This window comes from Danio rerio, chromosome 22 (genome assembly GCF_052040795.2).
Source record: "Danio rerio strain M-AB ecotype USA chromosome 22, GRCz13ab, whole genome shotgun sequence".
Classification (NCBI taxonomy): Eukaryota; Metazoa; Chordata; class Actinopteri; order Cypriniformes; family Danionidae; genus Danio; species Danio rerio.
The window spans coordinates 22,698,671-22,721,268 of NC_141042.1; the positions used below are offsets into that span (position 1 = coordinate 22,698,671).

At 36.8% G+C, this 22,598-nt stretch overlaps 1 long non-coding RNA gene across 22 annotated transcripts in view; it reads right to left on the reverse strand.

The window, feature by feature from the left end:
* The window catches only part of LOC147831572 (uncharacterized), a 112,797-nt gene that overhangs the window by 63,033 nt on the left and 27,166 nt on the right, over positions 1 to 22,598 (reverse strand). The window lies entirely within an intron of this gene.

Sequence of the window (22,598 nt, forward strand, 5' to 3'; positions counted from 1 at the left end):
ACTTAAGTATTTGTTAATTTATAATATGCCAGGTTATATACAGTGGGTATATGCAGGAATCCTAATGATAATTTTTATACCTTTTTAAGAGTTTTTAAAGACCTTCTCAGAATATTTTAAGACCTCATCGCTACTTCAAGTTCTAATCAGTATCAAACCTTTAACTTAATACACAGTTGTTAATAAACAGTTGTCGTTAAATAAATCAATGGAGCACAACCATGCAACAGAACTCAGATAAGCTTGAAAGAATAAATTACGTGCTTGTTTTCAGCAACAGGCTTCAGTAACTTTTTAAACTCGCCTTTCTCCAACAAGAAGTAAGAACTTACATTTTCTCATTTTGCCATCTGTTTTGCTCTATGGTTGTCTACATGTGGAGAGCGTCAATTCATTTATCTGCGTTTGTCGCAAATTACATGACATGACCAGGACAAAGGAGCTTTGCCGGACGTGCCCTGGCCTGAACCAACCATGTGGATCGAGCACGATTTTGTTAATATTAGGAGGAAAATAAATATATTATATATGCTTTTTTGGAGTCAAACACTTTCGATGACGCTTGAACTAAATTTAAGACCTTGTAAAAACGCAATTAAGACTTTTAAATACCTTTTAAGGGCTTTAATTTAGTCATAACTCATTTATCAAATTTTTATACTTTTTAAGTCCCCACGGAAACCCTGATACAACATTTTATTCTATTTTTTTGGGCTGTAAATTTTCAGAAACATGAGAGATTAAAAAGAAATTCCTCAAATCCATAAAATCTATCAATTAACAATTTTGAACGTATTTTGAATATATATATAAGTCATAAGGTATCAGTGACATCTGGAATACTGTTTCCGGGTCCAAACTGCTGCTCATTTGAATTGAGAAAATATTCGTTTATGACCCATTTTTAGTCATATTACACATTAAAGTGAATTCAATAAAAAAAATCATGGTGTACACAACAATCTCTGGATTTTAAATGTGATCGTTCGACTGTAGAATTATGGAGGTAACTAATAGGTCATGTTCTTACCGTGTTCACTTCCACTGTGTTGCCTTAAAGCACTGAGCTTTTAGTAGGTACAGTAAGATTACATCCAAAGATGTAAATGTAGCTATAATTTAACAGTAAATTAAATTAGTAAAATTTAACTGTAAATTTATATTAAAATATGACAAAACATATTGCAAATAAAGCACTGTTTCCATATGAGAATTTCTGATGCATAGAGGAACTTTTATTATGTAAATCGCTATACAATCATAGGACTGTAACCACTGTTATAGATTACTATTCAAATACACTGTTAAAAATGTATAGAAATACCTAGATTCGAGTGACAGAGGAGACACAGACACACAGGGCCTTATAATTGATGCACAGCAAGTCATGCGCCTAAGTGAGAGCATGCAGACAGGGCGTATGCAATACATTTAGGCAAATGTATGTATTGACCAAGACAAAAACAACCCTCACTAAAATAGCATAAGGAGAATCACTTAAAAAGTATGGAAATAACATGATCATGAACACATGATTGTAAGCACATGCTACATAACCGTACGTATATGAAGAAAAACATACAGCCATCAATTATAAAGCTAGGATTCTATTGGAGCCGGGAATAGGGTGAGGTTACATCATATCTCATGATAACAATGGATAAGAAACTGTATATAAACTGTGGGTTTTTGAACATTGGAGGGGGAGAGCTTGATCGATCATCTCTACAGTAACAATAAACTGCTTCAACTTGAGAACTTCGAAGACCTCAGCATTTTTTTTTTTCCGAAACTCAGATCTTTGTTGAGATCCAGCACAATTTTCCACTACATCCAATGAGTGAAAGAGAATAAAATTTCACTTCCTGATAAACTGGTGCCAAATTAAAAAAGTAAAATAGAATTTTCTGTGATAAGAGAAACCACTGTGGGCATTTTTTCGCATGTTATAAATTCCTTGCGCATTTTAAGACAAAATGACTTATGACAAAATAAGACTTTTTTTAGGGGGGAGTACAGATGCTCAGCACAATTCTGAGAAGTAAATATACCCAACCGCTTTGATGACAGACTTTGGCTAAGGGATTTTAGATGTTTTACAATGTTTTACATTTCAGATGTTTTACAATGTGGTCGGTCTACTTGTTTGTGGTCCCTTTTGTTATCCCATGATCCCTTAAAACGAAATCGCATGACCTTTTTGGGTAACACTTTACAATAAGGTTCATTAGTTAATGCATTTACTAGCATGAACTAATCATGAACAACCCTTGTACAGCATTTATTAATCATAATTGAACATTTAGTAATGCATAATTAACATCCAAACTCATGCTTGTTAACATTAGTTAATGCACCATGAGTTAACATGAACTTACAATGAACAACTGTATTTTCATTAACTATTGTTAGCTAACCTGAACAAATACTGTAGTAAATGTATTGTTCATTGTTTGTTCATGTTAGTAAATGCATTAAGTAACATTAACTAATGAACCTTGTTGTAAAGTGGGACCCTTTTTGATGTGCATGCCGAAATTTATTTAGCAAATGTGTTTCTGTCATATATTTTATGCACATATTTCTTATCGGATATAATGTTTATCCTACTTACTTGTGCGCATAATGTTTCTTATGTGCATAATCAAAAATGATGTGCATATTGGCATTTCCATTAAGCATTTTTATGTGCTTGCGAAAAATGTGCATAAAAATCGGTTGATGGAAATATAGCTAGTGTCTCCTGCTTATTTTATTTATTTCATTTTTCTAAAGTCGCAGAAACCCAGCACTGACACAGACAAGACGGATGAGAAATGGAGTGGATTGAGAGAAAGATAGAGAATGTGTTTGAGAGATTTCTCATTGAGATTTGCTCTCTTCGCCTTCGGGTAAAGGTGGATCATGAGACGGCTGAAGCAAATCAGGAATGAAATTAAAGTTGGACCCAGAGGAGGATGAGCTGAAATGATGGAGAGGAGACACTGGAGGAATTGAAGACGCAGGACCGAACAACTTGCTGGTTATCCTAGCCGCAGACATGGATTTTACAGATATCCACTTTTTGGTATAAAGTGCAATTAAAAAGAAAAAGTTTTTAAGAGTTATTTGACTTATATAATATATATGATATGACATATGATACAGTGCTCAGCATATATGAACACACCCCCCACAAATATCTTATTTTAATTAATATTTTCTATAAGATGATTTGCAATACTATATTTGTGCAAATACATTAGATTAGTCAGCACTGACGCCAAATCTAGAGCTTATCTAACAAATTAATTTACAATAATAGTTCAAAATTTAGTAGCCCAAATTTGTTAAGGAAAAATATAAAATCAAATCAACAAAAATAGCAAAAATCAAGAGAACAAAAAAATATATAAAATTTGGTTGCAATGTTTTGTGTGAATTTAAATGTATTATCTTTCCTAAAGATGTTCTGTGACTAAAATATTATAGTAATAAATATATCTGTTTTGTTCAAATGCACCAATAAATATTACCCATAATCACACAAAAAAATGGGTAAAAATATTCTTTTTCAAAATAGGGTGTACACATTTATGCTGAGCATGTATATGATTTACAGTTAAAGGCAAATTTATTGGCCCTCCTTTGAATTTTTTCCTGTAATTTCCCAAGTGATGTTTATTGGAGCAAGACAATTTTAACATTATTTACTATATTTTTCCTTCTGGAGAAAGTCTTATTTCTACGGAGACCAGGAAAGGATGTGATGGTGGGGAAAAATAGGTGGAAGAAAATAAAATGGATGAAAAAAGGAGAATAAAAAATAGGTGGAAGAAAATAAAATGGGTGGGAGAAAAAACTACAGGTGGGAGAAAATAAAATAGATGGAAGAAAAAAAATGGGTGGAATGAAAAAATATGGGTGGAGGAAAAAAATGGGAGGAAGAGAAAATGGGTGGAAGAAAACAATGGATGGAAGAAAATAAAATAGATAAATGAGCACAAACAGTTGCCTAAATAATGAAATGCTTCTGTGCATTTCTTATAGTGACACCTATGTTATCAAACAAAACAGAACAAGAGATTTATTTGCTGCTCTTCACTTATTTAATAACAGGTGTTATATGATATAAAAGAAATATGGGAAAATACTTAATGATAGGATGAAAGCGGGATAAAACGGTAAAATATGGGAGGATCCTGGAAAAAAACGGGAGGGTTGACATGTATAAAGTGTACCAGAAGTGTTTGTCAAACAACATCTTTGCGTTCCCTCACAAAACATCCCACCATCACTTCCCTTTCAGGTCTCCGTATATTTCTTTTAGCACTGACAAGCAATTAAAAAAGTTTTTTAAAATAATTTTAGAGATTAATATTATTAGCCCTCTTGAGCATTATTATGTATTATTAGCCCCTTTAGAAAATATATTTTTTCGATTACAGAACAAACGAATGTTGTGCAATTACTTATCTAAATCTTGTAAAATAAGTTGAAAAATATTATGTACTGTCATCATGGCAAAAACAAAAGTTATTAGAAACTAGTTATTAATACAGTTATTTTTAATAATGTGTTGAAAAAATATTCTTTCCATTAAACAAAACTTGAGAAATATTTAAAAGGAATTCAAATGTAATGGGAGGGCTGTACAGTATATTCTGTATATTCACTGTTTATAACTTTCACGTCAAGCTATAATTCCATTTAAATATTGAATCTTTTCATCTGCGAATATGATGCAAACCAGTCCATTTTAATAAATATACATTTTTAACTGAATTTAAGTATAACTGCATAAATTTTTATTCATAATATATATATATATATATATATATATATATATATATATATATATATATATATATATAAAGTATAAATATTCGGATAAATTATATAATGACATAAACATATCAAAAATATAATAAATTAGTATTGCTATTAAAATATTTGGCCAATAAACCACTCACTGATAGGACCAGTGTCACATAACCAGCGATCGCTATCAAGAGATCGCTGGTTCTCACACGAACTCTCAGGACAACACTTCCGCATTCCCCAGGTCTACACATTCATACATGCATTTCTCCCAGATACGCACGCCTACTCATTCATCTAACTTGATTACACTCACCAGCTGAACCCTGTCAGAGACTGATAACACACCATACATAAACCACTCATTCACTCACCCTGGTTGCCGACCAGAAGCATTACGAAGCGTTTTCCCTGTCTTGTTTCTCCGTGTTAGACCCTAGCCTTGTTTACCTTTGTTCTCCTGTTTAGCCGCCAGCCTTTTGACCTGTTGCCTGTTTATACCGACTACGATTCTGGACTGTCTTAATAGACCCGTTTGCACCTGTATGACCACTGCTTGCCTGACGCTGAATAAACCTGCATATTGGATCTTACCTCCTGTTGTCCTCTGTCACTCCACCCAGTCGTTACAACCAGAACTATTAATTCTACACAATATAATATTAATTCATTCATTCAATTTCCTTTAGCTTAGTTTCTGAAACCAGGGTTGCATGTTTTACCAGTACTGTGCTAGTATCGTGATACTATGGCTCCAAAATAAACCATCAACCTTCTTGCTGTGAAGCGACATTGCTAACCACTGAGCCACTGTGCCGCCACAAAAGAATGCAGTCATTCATTTTCTTGTCGGCTTAGTCCCTTTATTAATCCGGGGTCGCCACAGCGGAATGAACCGCCAACTTATCCAGACGCAACCCATCTCTGGGAAAACAATAGAATAGAATGTAGTTTAATAATATAATATATGCTAAAATATACAATAATAAAACCCAGCAAAGTTTAAATCTCACTGCAGTATCAGGGAATAACAACTTACTTTTTTAGATATTTTAATTGTATGTCATTAGAATGTCTCACATATAGTTAGACATGGTGTATTTTTAAGGAGTATTTTCAAAGGTTGACATTTGCACCAATTTATCCCAGCAGAGACGGAGAAGAATAAAGTAAACATGAAGGAAAACCAAAAAGCACAAAAACAACAAAGAAAGTGACGTGAGCAGGTGAAAATGACATCTCAGCACTTACATTAAAAGCTCAACTGTGGGAGCTCAAACAAACACACACGTCATTGGATTCTAGCTCTTCAGGAATCACTACAAGGTGCAAAGGAAGAAAATATTTCCTTTGTGTCATGTCCAATGAACAGCCGAGCTGTAACTGGGCATTGGCAGGGAGTTTGCTTAATGGAATGGAAATCAATACAGCTGCCAACAGGGATTTGATGCCACCAGTAGAGGGAATGTGAAATAAAGCTAATCCTCTCGCAGTCGTGCCAGAGTTTTTAAAACGGGACATGCGATTTCAAAGCGAGATTACACTGGACACAAGAGGAAAGTGATGATAAGAGGGAGATTAAAACACGAGGGAGGCCAAAAACTGAATGAAGAAATTCACCTTTACTGATACAGCAGGTAAAAACTGAGGTCAAAGAGATGAATTAGCATGGCCACATGAAAATAAAACTGGGTAAAACATGTTTATTTTAAACCAAAGCAACACATTAGCAAAGTGATAAACTACAAAACATACTCATGATCAATGATGTAAATTATATGCACATGACAACATCATGCTAGCAAATTAGCTATTAGGCTAATATTTTAACGACAAATTTGCTACTTTACTAGCATAAGATGTCTATATTTGAGGTATAAGATTAAATGACAATGGCTACAAATGAAAGCTTATAGGCTACTGACTTGCTGCCCAATCAGGCAATGACTCTGGAAACGTTAGTGATAACTAAGGGAATATTTACTGCCAACCTACTTTTACCAAATAGGACATGTTCCTGGATTAACATCTATCTTGATCCTAGAACAACATTGCAAACAGCCAATCAGAATTAAGAGATACGTTTACCATTGTAAAGTTTAGGTTTACGGTTAGGTTTATGCACTTTTACATGATGTTACCTTATGATTTTGAAAATAATTTACAGTTATTAGTTGGGTTTAGAGGTAAGAAATAGGCATGGATTATATTTTCAAACAAAAAATGATGTTCCAGGATCAACAGAGATGTTAATTCAGGATTCCATTGTGCTTGGCAAAATCATGATGTGTGAGTTTGCTTACTGCAGTATTAACTTCTCACTAGAAATGTCATTAAAAGTGGAAAACGTTGGTCAAACATGTACATTTATACACAAATTGACGCCCTTTAGTAATTTGAGGCGCCATGTTTATATTTTTAGCTCAATTGCCAGAAATGGAAGGGTCAGAACTTTGAGGGCTCCACGCAATCGGGTGCAAGACGTGTTTGGCGCGATTTGTTGCTATTTTCAGACCAGCGCAACTCTTATTTTTTATGCCACGTTGTTTAAATAGCAAATCCATTTGTGCCACTTTGTGGACTCATGGGCATGCGGGTCTAAAATAAAGGTGTGTTAAAGGATTAAAATGTTACAAAGATTACTATTTTCTACATAAGTATAAAAACCAATGCCTCCATGCCTCACCTCGGGGGGGCTTTTTCAGTTTATTCATGACATTTTGCATGTGTATAATGTTATTATTATTAGACAAATCTTATTTTTCCATTTTTAAAATAGCAAAAGTGGATTCGGACATGCCCTTAATGCTTTTGTGCCATGCGCTTTAGACTTTGCACTTCGATCATTCAAATAGAGCCCTGAGCCTTCAAAATTCAATCAGTACCTCTTGAGGCAGGAAGTGGAGCCGAATTTGGATTTAGACTTTCTGATCTTAATGCGTGCTCCAAAGGAAGAATTTTAGAGCCCTTGGAATCTGTTTTCAAAATTCTTGTTCACTCAGAACCATGAAAACGTATAGATACTCTACATTACACATGCCAGGCCAGTAGCAATGCCACTTTGTGTAGAAATTAATGTCAATATTAATATCATTAACAAAAATAAATCTTTTTTTATTTTTATTTTAAGATTTTTATATTTTCTATGTAAGGTACATAAAGACAGATGAAATAGGTTAAAACCTAAATTACATGTTTTGAACATGCTTGAACAGCTTGTGTATGTTATTGGGACGTTATTCTAGTTGCAATTATTCCTCATTTACTAACAGTTAATAAATGAAGAATAGTTGCAACTTTAGAATAACGTCCCAATAACATATATAAACTATTAACTGACACTTAACAAGTCTTTAGTAAGTAATTTATTAACAGCTTATTCATGATTTATTACTAATATATTAGGTATAGTTATAAATCATTAAAATACAGTTAACAAGTCATTCATAATGTGTTAACTAACAGCCTGTAAGTTATCTACTGGCCATCTATAAGGCACAGCTATAAATAATTAACAAACTAATAACTATTATTTAACAAGTCATTTGTAACTTATTTACTAACAATTTATTAATGGACTATTAACTAGTTATAATGTATAGTTATTCTAAAGTGTTACCTATAAAACTTTAGGATATATCATGTAAACATTGTTGTTCTAAATCTAAAGCTTTTTGCTCTTTCGTAGACTTATATCTAGAGTTCAATGCAATGTTTTACAGAGAGTAATCTGCTGAGAGGAGTAACAGGTACACTGTAAACACCAATGACATGTAGAAACAGAAAATATTTATTAGGCCAAACATTATTAGTGTATATAGCATACAAAAAAAAAAAACATAAACATCTTGTTAATGTTTGTAAAAAATAAATGTAAAAAAAACATACGTAAAAGTATATTCTTTAAAATACAGTAAAGAACGCAATTGTGTGTGTGGGGGGGTGCCTGAAGAAGTATCATGCTATAGGGTTACCCAGCTAGCAAAATTCATGTGGCTCATATCTGGCCCACACCAGACACTTTCATCCGACCCACTTACCACATGGAATGATGGCACTTGGGCAGGCCACTCCTGTTTGTCAGATCTGGGCCACAAATAAGCCAAAGCAATACCACATATTAGCCAGAATTCAACCAAATTAACCAGAACTGACCCTATTCTGGCCCACAATTTGCTTTTATTCTGGCCCAGATCTGGCCTACACCAGACACTTGCTGGGTGTGGCAAAGTACAAAAATCAGAGCTATGAGCCCAACTAAAACAAACACTTTTCCCCATGATGGTGACTTTAGTCTATGTGGTTCCACATTTGTTTTACACTTTTTTACGCTTGTTTACACTCTAAAATAAAAATTTCCACACAATTTGCAAAATTCTACTCCAAGGAGCAAAACACCACAGATTTGCACAACATTACACACAGTGTCTGCTTCACTAATTTTGCAAAACATTACACGCAGTGATTTTTAAAACTCTACACACATTTCGACACCTCAGACACAAATAAGAATTGTGAGGTTACTTCCTTGTCATTACAAAGCCCCGGATTGCCAATGACCACGCTAATAAACGAGTTGGATGAACACATCCACAAGGTGTGGAAGCACACATGTGCTAATTTGAAAATGCAGCACTCAGATGTGCCATAAAAGGCAGCAGGTGAGTTCACCTGTATTTATCAAAAATGGAAGGGTAGAAGAGTGAGATTGAGAGGGGGAGCTCAGAGAGAAGAAGAAGGAGGTAGAGAAAGAAGCCTAGGTAGAGGAAGAGGTAGAGAAGGACTTGAAGAGTTGATAGAACCTGAACAAAGAAGACGAGGACCAAATTTGACTCAAGAAATCCGTGCAACACTTATTGACCATGTTATCAAGCATGGACTGACACTGATGGAAGCTGGACAAAGAGTTCAACCAAATCTTAGCAGAAATACGGTATTTCTTAAATTGAAATAAATACTTGAAATCTTCAGTCTGCGGCATCGGTGTTGTGCAGTGCTTGATAAGTTTATAGTAGGCCTATTTGTGTACATTCTCCCTATATCTCAAACTAACCATGAAGAATGTTGTGGGTTTGTCACTATTTTGTTTTATCATCGAAATGATCCCTTACATAACAATGTCTGCCCAAAAATCTAGCACTTGCTATTTCCTAAGACTAGTTTTTAGGGGCCAAGCACCATAGGTGCGTAGGCACCTATTGCTTTCGTTAGTGTTCTTCTTCTTCCGTTTCTTCCGCCGGATTTGAATGGCAGCCCATATAGGCGTCTGCGGGAAAGTTGTATAATTTGGCACAATGATAGAGGCCAGTCTCAACATTAATCAGACCATTGCAAAAGCATTTCGAGTCGAATGATGTCTGATTTTCACAGGTCAGCCATTTTGGGCGTCGCCCATTTCGATTTTTGGCCAAAAATGCTATATTTTACCAACATATTCACATATCATTACAAAACATGGTAAGCATCTTCAACCCCATGCCCTGAAAGTCCTTAAAAACTTCTGTAGGTCTTCATGGTCTGTAGATCACCAAAATGATCTACAGACCATGCCAACCAAAAGTTATGGAATTCAAGTTGATTTGACCAACTGTTTTCGTTTAACTTGCGATCAAATTTAACATAGAACTTGCGAAAATGGACTTGAGACGATATCTCCGTAACGCATTCACCGATTCACACCAAACTTGGTGTGTGTTATGACAACTAGGGTTTGAGGCTATATGCGGAGTTTCGGCACACTGCCCCCTAGTGGTCCGGAGATACAAAAAACTTGCTTTTTTGGTTTATAACGCCTCAACCTTTCGTCCGAAACTCATAAAACTGGTCTCATTACATCCGGCAGAGCATGTCGAGCCGAGTGATGTCTGATTTTTACAGGTCAGCCATTTTGGGCATCGACCATTTCGATTTTTGGTCAAAAATGCTATATTTTACCAACATATTCACATATCATTACAAAACATGGTAAGCATCTTCAACCCCATGCCCTGAAAGTCCTTAAAAACTTCTGGAGCAGCGCCACCTTTTGGTCAAAAGTGCTTGGCCCCTTAATTGCTGCTTGCAGCTATATTTTTATAATTGTGTTTTTTATTGATCACAGCAGTGTGAAACTGTCTGCAATAGTCTGATTATTGAGCACTGTGTTGCTTAAATGACAACTAATAGCATTTGCATAAATAGGTGTATATGTTTTGACTAAAATGTTTATGTGAAGTGTGTCATTTTGCAAACAATTTAGGAATTCTGCTAATTGATTGTGGTGTTTGAATACATGTGATTATATTTTGAAAAAAAGAATCTGGTTTTTAAAAATGTGTGTAAGGGATTGAAAAAAACTGTAAGAGAACTGGTCCACACATGCCATATATTCTCTGGGCCACTTTAGGCTTACAGCCACGTTAGCCAGAGCTAACTGTGCCAAATATTTGCCAAAAGTGACCCACATTTGTTTTAGGATAACTGGGCCACATTTTTAATATCTTCTCTGGGCCAGTATAGGCTAACGGTTACATTAGCCAGAGCTTACTGTGCTGAATATTTGGCAAAAGTGGCCCACATATGTTATAAAATAACTGGGCCACATTTGCCATATTTTCTCTGGGCCACATTAGGCTCACAGCCGCAATAGCCAGAGCTTACTTTTCCAAATATTTGCCAAAAGTGACACACATATGTCTTAAGATAACATGGGCCACATTTGCACTTAGATGTGTGAGCCACTTTAGGGTGCTTTCACACCTACACTTTTGTTTCGGAACGTATCTCGTTTGCCCAGTTAGCGTGGTTCGTTTGGCATATGTGAACAGGGCAATCGCGCTCTGTTCCACGCCAAAGTAATCGCTCCGAGATCGCTTGAATGAGGTGGTCTTGGCTCGATTGAAACGAACCCTGGAGCGGTTCGATTGCAGTGAGAAATTGATCTGATCCGAGCACGGTTAAATCCCACTGTTTTATGGATATGTAATAGGCTTATGGTTATATGAAGAGAGAATTATGAGTAGGGTGGGAAGTTTCGCGAGTCTCTGGATGCCCGTAAACGAGTGATGATCTCCCAGTAATCTCGCATCTCCCTCCCGGTCCTCAAATAGGCATCGTCGCGCACCCTTCACACCCCTCCCCACCGCGTCTCTCCTCAGACACGTCGCGCGCGCACCCTGTCAATCACCACCAAACCACCACCTCTGCTGACAGCTTAGCGGGACGCTGCAAAATAAACCCTGACACTCTGACTTATGTAAGGAGAGTTTACTCGCACATGACTTGTTTTAGCTCTTTTGGTCCAATTAGAAACTTTGCAGTGTGAAAGCGAACCGCTCCAAGAGCAAAGAGCAACAATGTAACAATTGTAATCTCTGTTTCGGAACAACTGAATCGATTCACAGGTGTGAAAGCACCCTTAGACCCAGATTACCCTTAAATGACTATGCCACATTTTACCTTCTGTGGCCCACATGTTTCATCCATCATTTGGGCCAAATTTTTAATTTTTCACATGGGCCACATTAGGCTCACATTTAGATTACATTTTGCCATTAAGTGCCAAATCTTTGAATTTGGCCCATATATGAATTTGAATCTTTGGCCCCCCCTTTGGTATTGTACAGGTGGGCCACTTCAGACTCACATTCATTTTGTCTGGGCCGAAGGAAGACCACCAAATAGGGTATATGCCGAGCTAGTGTTTTTCCCATACTGATAAACTTCCGGTGACCTGTTATTGTGAACGTTTTCCATTTTATATGGTTCCTTTTACAGCATTGATGTTGTAATGTCATTAAAATACATTCAGTTAAATAAACTTTTGCTTGAATTTAGTTGCTCAAGCGTAAAACGAGACAAAAAGCTGTTTACTCGCACGCACCCGTCAGAATCGGCAGGCTAGCGCAGAAGCTCTATTGAATATACTGGGGTAAAATAAATGCTCACATTATTAAGACATGGCGGGGGAAATGTAATTTAATGCAGTGATTCTTGTACAATCTGAGACCCACTTTATATCAGATATCACTCAGCCAGTGGAGATCGCTGATTTTTAAAGAAAACAGACCTTACACCAGGCGTCGGTTTTTGCATTGCATACACTTCCCCAGAAGTGCGTAACCCAGGTTACTGGCAAACTAAAAGTGCCATTAGCATGCTTCGGCATATACCCTATTGTGGATGTTTTTTTTTTTTTGGACCATAGCCGCCTGGTGTCCCATCACATTTAACCTATTTATAGACCTATACTAGTGATTGGTTAGTGATTAGTTAAGATCAGTTTGAGACCGATTGAATAAATGTAGTATTTTGATTGGTTGTGTTTGGTAAAATAAAGCAAGTAGCTTCCTGTTTTTGTGTGTGTTTAGGTAGAGAATTGTGTGCTTTGAAAAAACTTTTTTTTATTTAAATGAAAGCATTTTGAGAGAGAGGTTTCAGAAATTGTGTGACATGAAAAGATTTTGACCATTCCGGTAGAATGTTTAGAACGTTCGTTTACAGCATTTACAACTAGTAATTTGCGCTCCGAAAATGGGTTTCAATATCGTTTTTAATGGATTACAGAGTGTTTTTGTGACACACAACTTAGCAAAGTTTATGTTAAAGCTGTTATAATCTGTCAGATGTGGTTCAAGCGTGAGAGAAAAACGTTCTCCTAGTTCATGTGTCTGCCATCAGAAATACAGAGTGTGTGCGTGTGTGTGTGTTTCCCCGCCCTGTCAGCTGTCGGCTCAGCAGCTCTTCAACACACACACAGACACACACACGCAATACTTCACTGCATTATAGAGCAAACCAGATTACTGGCATGAAGTTTAACAGGTATGTCTGCTGGCTGATTTGCTGTTCATTCTAATCGCGAGCCGTTTGTGTTTCATTTCAAGAGTTCACACTTAGCTGATGATTGATTATAAGCAAGTTTGGCATGCTGTCCCGGGAGAGCCCTGAGCCTAAAAGGTCCTTGAGCCCTGGGCTCCCTCCCATTTGCAGGGCGAGAGGGGAGCTTTGAGCTCAGGTAGATCTCCACAACTCCCCCTTGATAAAAACTGGTGACAAAAAATTGAATGCTATGAGTTGATATGCTGCAGGATTAGAGTTTGTCTGTAGTGCTAATTTTAGATTGATCAATTCACTTGTAGAGCATGTTTTTGAAATGTGGGAGGAAAACGGGGAACCCGGTGGAAACCGACGCGAGCACGGGAAGAACATGCCAATTACGCACAGAAACGACAGTCGGCTTGTTAAAGGACTAGACCCGGTGACGTTCTTGCTGTGAGGCAACAGTGCTAACCACTGGGCCACCGTGCCGCCCTATGAATGAAAAGGTGGAGAAGTGGGCGTGGAAGGGGGGATTTTTCAAATCGAAGATGGCTGTAGTGAGAAACCCTGGCTCTTTATAGTGGGTTAAGACTGGTCTGATTGGTGGATTATACGTAGCTAATGCAGAACCAGCCGTGTTCAATCATAATTACGTGATCTTCTAGAAATTAGTTTACAAATAAACTTCACTTAGTGTGTTGTTTTCACCACAGTTTGTGTTTTACTGTCATTTCAAAATGACACTAGCCTATATTTTCACTTTGTCAGTTATTAAATCAAGGCTGATAAATAACTTCTGGTTTTGGAGATTTGCTGTGTAGTTTTGCATTTTGAGTAAGAGGTTTCAGAAATTGTGTGACATGAAAAGATTTTGTGTGTAAAAAGTTGGAAAAAACTAATAATTAATCTTTAAATCTAACTTAATTTTATAAGTTAGCTGCTTTATGTCAGTTTAACATAATATAAGTTCAATGGACTTGTTTAAATCTGATAAAAAATTCAAGGCAACCAGGATTTTTTTTTTTGCGTATATATAAACTGACCTTTTATAAAATAGTGACGCCTCCTCAAACTGATCCGTTGTCTGCTGTTATTGTCAGTCTAGGGGGTGCATCTTGAGTGACAGTGGGAAATCGATTGAGCAAATAGTTGGACTGCTGGGATTTGGAGAGAAAGGAAACAGATGGGAAATAAGAGGTTGATGAGAAGATCTGTAGAGCGAGCTTGAAGCCGACATGTTCTTCTCCCAGGAGTGCAGTAAGGTGAAGCCCTTGTGCGCAGTGTTGCGATGTTATTACGTGTTATATGAGCCGAGTACAGATTCCTCTTGTTAGTGAGATGGAAAATGCACCTGTGGCTTCAAGTGTTCCTGTTCTGCATTAAGTGCAAAACTCTTTTTGTTGATGCTCTTGGGGAAAAGTCACTGAAGGGAGCAGGTTGACATTGGAGGACACCCATCAGAATGTTACATTTGTCTCACTACAGGTTTGTTTGCCAGTCAAACGCTGCTAAAGAGAAAATGTAATATATAGAGAGAGCTGCTGAATGATAAAAAAATGACAGCCAATCAGAATCTATTCCGCTTCAAAGAGCTTCAGCATTTAAAGCATCAACCAACAACCAATACAGAGTTTATTGAATGAACATAATGTTATGTAAGGGATAAACCGAAGGACTTTATTCTGCAATAACAACCACCTGGATCTACTTTATCCTACTTATTTTACGACTACTTGCCACAAAACATAACAACTAGACATGAAACATTGTTCATGGCTGTAAAAGCTTATTCTTCAATTAAAGGCACAGCTGACATAAAGTAAAAATGGGATGAATACACTAGCATACACTAATTGATCGTTATTAATTAACATCATTCATGACAGACAGTCGTATACATGAAGGTGAACATATTTACTGATGGTCAAGATGATCCACAGTGCCCAGATGCACAGTGCTTGTGTTATTTGTTTCGGTCGTTGTTATCTTCAACACATGCTCATTGGGAAGATGTTGGGAGAGAAGATGTAGTCCGGTGTACATATTTTTCGGTTCTCAAAAATGTAGCCCTGCACACATATCTCCAATGAGCATGGGTTCATCAATTCAGCATGAAGAATCAGCATCAGCATCAGCTTCTTGGTGGCACAGTGGGTAGCATGATCGCCTCACAGCAAGAAGGTCGCTGGTTCGAGCTCCGGCTGGGTCAGCTGGCATACCTGTTTGGAGTTTGCATGTTCTCCCGTATTTGGGTGGGTTTCCTCCAGGTCCTCCGGTTTCCCCCACTGTCCAAAGATATGCGGTACAGGTGAATTGAATAAGCTAAATTGGCCTTGGTTTATGTGTGTGAATGCAGGAGTGTATGGGTGTTTCCCAGTGTTGTGTTGTGGCTGGAAGGGCATCTGGTGTGTAAAACTTATGCTGGATAAGTTGGCGGTTTATTCCGCTGTGGCAACCCTAGATTAATAAAAGGACCAAGCTGAAAAAAAAATGAATGAATGAATGAATGAATCAGCATCATCCATGAGTGAAAGAGAGCACTCCGATTGACTGTTCAGCTCTAAATCAGAGCGCTAGAACAGAAACTGACAAAACCAAGCAAACAATGAAATTCAGCAGCGTACACAAGAAGCCGTCATTTAACTGCATTTCTTAAATTTGCTTAGAGGTGTGAGATGGATTAATAGGCAAATTTGCACAATTCGTGCATCAGCCTTAAAATAAAAACTCTTTAAGGCATTTTTAGTAGTTTGTAACAGTATAGGTCTAGATTAGTCAAGTAAACTTATAAAACTTCCATACCCCTCAACATCAAAAGGCAGCCGATGCATAAATAAAGGCTTTGTTTTTGTTTACTCCATGTAGTTCTAAGAGCTGGGGTCCGTTCTTCGTACGTGGATTAGTCAATTAGCTGGATTTGGATATTGACGATTTGACATGATCCAGGATTGTTTAGTTCTACTAAACTCATCTGAGACTTGTTGTCATAGCAACAGTTCTGGTAGCTGAAATCTGCTTGGGAGCAGGCTTATTTCATATAAACAAGATTAGATCGGGTCAGTTCAAGCAAAGATAAATCTAAATACATTGATATGCATAGAAATACATGATGAATGCTCTTGACACATGAAAGTGTAAAGCCTGCAGCTTACAACAAATGTACAAAATTATTGCATGTCATATTTAACAAACCGTTAACAAACTGCAAACTTTATGTAATTTAGCTACCATGGATAATTGAAATAATTGAATACTAATCAGATGATATCATTATACTGCTGTGCCGTCAGCCAATGGTTGCACTGCTGATCATAACTTCGAGGATCGATAGATCTGTCTATCTCAACACGCAGCGATCTCAGATCACTTCATCCAGACATTTTAATCTGATTCGCAAACTTGTTTGAAGAACCAAATTAACCAGAGATCCGTTATCAGAATTTAAAGATCCAGGATCCGCCAAATCATCTTGGATCATTTAAGCGCTGTATGAAGACCGGACCCCTGAGGTCCATATTTTGATTTTTTCAGACACTCACACACACTCACTCACACACACACACACACACACACACACACACACACACACACACACACACACACACACACACACACACACACACACACAAACACACACACACACACACACACATATACATTAATTTGCTGGTGTACTATTTTTGCACAGGTCTATCTAAAGTGTAATGGTGCCAGCTTATGATCAACAGTAAAAATTACAAATTTTACCTCTTCCCAACAGGAAAAACCACCAACAATCAAAATTGCATAAGTGTCAAGTTTTTTTAATCCAAAAAATATGGTTAAAACAAAAAATAAATGAGGAAAAAACAGCCACCAACAATAAATTAGAAAAAAACTCTAATTTACTATTCCAGGAGCTACAGCTTACTACAAAACTACAGATTAATACTTATTATTATTAATATTTATTACTGTAAGCCCCTTTAAACATAATAACTAGTTTAAACAATAACACACTTACAGGTAACAAAAAATAAATAAATAAAACAACAACGTTTAAATTAAAATGTGATTTTTAAAAGTAATTAAAAATGGCACTGTTCTTAAAAAGTTAAAAGAAAACTACAAGACTACAGATTAATACTTATTATTGTGAATATTTATTATTTTCAGCCCCTTTAGACATAATAAATAGTTTGAACAATAACACACTTACAGGAAAAAAAAATAAAAATGTCAATGTTTAAATTTAAATGAGAATTCAAAAGTTAATTAAAAAATGGCACTGTTCTTAAAAAGTTAAAAGAAAACTGCAGTACTTAAATGTAAAGTATTATCATAAAGTAGTCTACTTATCAAAACCGGCAAATGTTTCTTGGACCTAATAAATATGGTTTTATACCGTATGTCATAATCTTCATATATAACTCTGTTTGATAAATTTTGAAATATGTTGCTTGTGTAAATGTCTTTTTGCATACATTTTAAATCTAGACGTTAACTTGTATTTTATATATTTGAATTGGATTTACATATTTAAATTAGAAATTAGATATACTTACTGCTCGTTAGAGTAGGCTATGTGTGTCAGAGAAGCAAGTGATTAAACTATACCTTTTAACATTGGGATATAAAAATAATAGATATGCCCCCAACAACCGTCACAAGTATGGGGAGGAAATTAACCTCAAATGATAGAATACATAATAAACATTAGAAAAATGAAAATAAATAAAAAGTTTAGCCTATTAAAATCAATTTCCTGATCCCATTGTTGTTATCATAGGTGGGTGTCAAAGGGTTAAAAGTGTTATTTTATTTACTTAAATTATTCAGCGATTCCTCCGCGTACCCCTAGAAGGAAGCCTGCGTACCATGGTACATGTACCACAGTTTAAGAACCACTGGTCTACACACCTTATTAGTTTTGATCAGGAGTGAAGTTGATTAACAGATTTATGCAAAACAAAAAGAAAAAAAAAAGTATCTGATGCATTTTTACAGTGGCTTCATTTAGTTGATGTTTTCATTTTAAACATAATGAAAGGGTAGGAAATTTCCCCAGACCGTATTGTTGAGTTTTTTTTTTTGTTTTTTTTTGTTAATCCAAAGCATTTTGCTAAAATATGTGTCAAAATAAGATTTGTCACCAAAAATCCTTCTGCGAGCTGAAAAACAAAAATATTTAGGTCAAATTAATACTCAAAATCGCCCCAGATTGGTTGAAAACAGCCCCAACAGAGCATAAGGGTTAAAGTGTTATTTCATATCTAAAAGAAAACAAAACATAAGTTAGGTTTAATAAAAATCAACCCCTGAGGACATAAAAGTAGTTTAAATGCAATCTTTGCCTATATGAACTCCGTAAACCTGTGTTGACCTTTCCAAGACTGCCATATTCAGATCAAGAAAATGCAAATTGTTATTCCTATCATAAAGTATATATTCATAAAGTAAGATGCCGACTTAACAGCAAGTCACCAAGGGTCTCAAGAACTGTTATGACTACTCACGCCACGTCTTTGTTGTGTTAATCACTCTCTTGTCATCAAGAACGAACACACTCTTCAAAACACACACACACACACACACACACACACACGCACACTCATATCACACACAGGCAGAGCAGAAATTAGCTTCCGTACAACAGCAGAATAATGACACAAGGACGCAAACATCTCCCGTCCTTTCAGAAAATAATGAACATTTCCTCTCGCAGCCACCTTTTCATTTGAATAGACTATTTTTATTCAGATACAGCAGCAATTTGGGTGAAATTAAATTTGTTTTTCTCTCTCTTCGCTAAATGACTACAAGTATTAGCGCCTGACATCAAATCCTCGACCCCATTTGCATTCGCACATCATGATTATAGCTGTTTTTGCCAGTAGCTAATGTGAACTTGTTGAGAGCAGCTTGTTTTCGTGTGAATTTAGATTACACAATGGCTTTCAACATTAGGTTAACGCTTAGCTCATCGTTGACATTGTATAGTGTGTTACTGTTCGCATGCTGTTAAATGTAACAGCTGTAGAAACCAATTTTCTTGGAAGATAGCAATGGTTGTGCTCTCCAGAGGAGGTTGTGTTTCCTCATTGGTGCTTCAAGGAGTTTTAGTGTTTTCCATAAAAGAAGAGCGTGGAGGCTTCATGCTGCTGATGATCATAACCGTAATAATCATGTAATAATGTACTGTCTCTCCTTGTGAGATTTGAAATGTTGTATAATAAATAAGACAACACTTTCAGCATTGTGTTGTAGGCAGCATTAATAAACTTTTTTTTTTTTTGGTTTGTCTGCTAATTGTAGGCAAAATGTTGAAAATTATAAAATCTAGAATAGTTATTGTGTCTTTTTCCCTATTGCAAAAGGGTATCAACATCATATTGACATTACAACAAGATGGGTGAATACAGACAGACAGACAAACAGAAATAAAGATAGACAGACAAATAATATACAGAAAGACAAAGAGGCAGGCAGGCAGACAGATACAGATAATATGCAGACAGATAGACAGACAGACAGACAGACAGACAGACAGACAGACAGACAGACAGACAATATGCAGAAAGACAAACAGACAGACAGAGAATATTCAGACACACAGATAATACGCAAACAGACAGTAAAAGAAACAGATAGAAACTGTAGATAGAAAGATAGACATACATATAATGTGCTGGCAGACAGACAAACAGATAAAATGCAGACAGATAGACTGACATACATACAGACAGACATTAAGTCAAACAGACAGACAAACAGACAGATAGACAGGTAATATGCAGTCAGACAGACAAACAGAAAGGTTATATTACAGACAGACAGACAGACAGACAGAAACTATGCAGACAGACAGATAATATGCAGACAGACAGACAAAGAGACAGACAGATAGAAAGACAGACAGAAAGATAATATGCAGACAGACAGAAAGATAATATGCGGACAGACAGATAATATGAAGACAGACAGACAGACAGACAGATAGTATGCAGACAGACAGACAGACAGATAATATGCAGACAGACAGATAATATGCAGACAGACAGACAGATAGTATGCAGACAGACAGACAGACAGATACTATGCAGACAGACAGACAGAAAGACAGATAATATGAAGACAGACAGACAGACAGACAGATAGTATGCAGACAGACAGACAGACAGATAGTATGCAGACAAACAGACAGATAGTATGCAGACAGACAGACAGATAGATAATATGCAGACAGACAGACAAACAGACACACTGTAAAAACGCCAACTTTCAAAAAGTCCTCTGAACAAAGATTAATAAGTTAACTGAATTTAAATATTTTCATTTGAAATGCTGACAAATAATAGTTAGTTTGTTCAACAAATATGGTGCTTCAATGTGAAAAACTTCAAATATTTCGTTGAACTAATACAAAATTCTTAGTTTTGCGTTGATGCGTGCCCTTCTTGTTGGCGCATGCGCCTTATAAGCTTCTGGCGCATGCGCAATTTACTTCCATAGCTCACTGCAGGGGGTACCTGTCTCGTGCGCGCGACAAAACGAACCATCTTTCTTTCTGCGGAGCTACGTGTCAATCGTTTTCATAATCGATTGTATATAATTGTATACATGTTTTTGTGCGATGTGCTACCCATCTGACTGCCCGATCTATTTTACCAGTGTATTAATGATGTGGGAGACCATGATAGAGCGGTTAAGAGCAGGCCAACAACGTTTCTGCTAAATCATAGTAGTGATGGTGAAATGAAGCTTTCTGAACCAGTGAAGCGCTCGACTCAATTGTATCGGAAAAAGGTTCGTTACTCGAAGCTTTCTAAATCAGAGCTCGATGAGGACCTCTTCTGGTGAAAGTGTGGGAAAGCACTGTATTGCCATAATGTCAAATGTTCACAACTGACCAACTCATTCATGTAGTAATACAAAAACAGCAATATAAACAAATTACTCAATTACTGTAGTTTTTACGCAAGATATATTACATTACACAACTGATGATTGTAGTAAAATCCAAGGTATTCAAAAGTTTATCATAATACAATTAGTCCTGCTCCAAGCAGGATTCGAACCAGCGACTCCTGATTGGGAGGCGAGTGCTCTAGGAGGACGCTATATGAACGATGCTTCACCAGAGCTTCTCTGTCAAACACAATACTACGATATGCGGTGGTTTTCTTTAAAGATAGTCATAAAAAATACGCTAATACACTTTAGTATTGTTCAAAACCTTTTTACTAAAAAATATTATTGTAGTTTAGTTCAATTACTGGTGTTTGGGACTGGTGCAGTGCTTTGAAACAAATGTATGTAATAGACGCCAATTCTCTAGCTATACACTTTACTATGAGGGTGTTTAAACCTTTGAATCAAAATTCGAAGCAGTCACGTGGGTAAAGGCGAAAATGAAGCTTCGGACGTCACTGATCACGTGATGATGGCAAAACGAATCAAGCTCCGGTACACTGCTTCACTGCGAGATGTATCGTTTTTTTTGATACATGCTTCGAAGCAATGACTGTAAAAAATATGGACGACGCGACAGCCCTTTTTCCCATTGAACGCCTTGAGGGCAAAACGCCTGCTTGACGGGCACAAACTGTCGCAAAAGACTGCTGAAATTGGAGCCTTGACATGCGCAGAAGGATTGTCTGATGGAGCCAGAGGAGGAGCCGCGAAAATGAGCAGAGTCGAGCTTCCAACCAAACGCTTTATGTAAAATCAACTACGCCCCCCGAACTTCTCAGCATACGTTTGCTGTCATATCAACACAAATGGATGTAATAACGTTAACAAATATGAGAGTTTTATATATTCAATCGCGCCAGCTCCAGGCCGCAGCGCATAACTTACTCGCGGCGTCGCGGGCTGATTCCGGCTCGCATGCGGCAGCGCCTGCTCGCTCGGCCGCCGCATCTGGCTCGATTGACTCGGGCTGGAATTGGGTAGTGAGTCCAGGCATCCGGAGTAGGTCCAGCAGAGGTAACATTAGTCAGTCTGAGCTCTAAGAGATA